Genomic DNA, 944 nt, shown 5'->3' with positions numbered 1-944 from the left:
TCGCTCTGAAGCTTCGGTTCCTCATCTGCAAAACGAGCATGGAAACGCTCCTCGCGAGGATCACATAAGAACATACGGGCAAGGGACCTGGCACAAAGCGTCCGTCGACACAGTCACGTCCCTTACCTCCGCCCCAAAGCTGGGTAGCTGCTCCACGAGGGTCAGAACCTCAGCGCTGAGCTCTGGTCCCAGGGGCCCAGAACCAGCAGCCCCGCCCTCTGTCGGAATGCCTGGGTGGGGGTGGTGGGGGACCTCGGTGGGGAGTGGGGAGTGGGGGAGGCTGGGGAGGGAGGCTGAAGAGGTCCTTCTGGGGCTTTGACCCCCTTGGACACAGGCCGTGGAGCGGAGGCAAAGGCGAGGCTCATTCTCCACAGTGAAGAGCAAGTCGTGAAGAAAGCGCCAAGAGGGTGCGGGGTCTTTTTAAACGATCGACGTCACGACTCCACTGGCCTCCAGGTTCCGACCACTCAGAGCACCACAGAGACACGTCGTCGGAAGAGGCTGCGGGCGAGGCCGAAGCGGCTGCTCTGGATGTGGGGGGCCCCGGGAACCCATCCCGCCGGCAAGCTCATTCTGTCCCTTGCCGGCACCGACAGCAACGGAGTTCCAGTGCGGCCGTGAAGCCCGCGACGCCCGATCACTGTCAGGGCTTGGACGAGTCGCCTGGGCAGGAGGGCGCGCTCGATGTCTCTGGCTGGCTTTCCCACGAGGCTGGCCCCGGCGTCACCAGGCATCCCTGAGGCCTCGGGGCCTTTTAAGGCCTTGCCTCTCCGAGGGCTGGCGGGCAGAGAACGCTGCTCCTCACGCTGACCTCGCTTCTCATGTCTGAGCCAGGGTCCTCCCACTGCCACCAGAGTAGCCGCCCAAGGCAGCCGAGGACACCCGAGGGATCCCAGGAGGACGCGGAGCGAAGTCCTGCCTTTGACAGCTTCGGCGCGTAGCCG

This window comes from Pteropus vampyrus, unplaced genomic scaffold, assembly GCF_000151845.1.
Source record: "Pteropus vampyrus isolate Shadow unplaced genomic scaffold, Pvam_2.0 Scaffold52, whole genome shotgun sequence".
Lineage (NCBI taxonomy): Eukaryota > Metazoa > Chordata > Mammalia > Chiroptera > Pteropodidae > Pteropus > Pteropus vampyrus.
The sequence above is the reverse complement of the archived record's forward strand: the minus strand, read 5'-3'. Positions refer to the sequence as shown.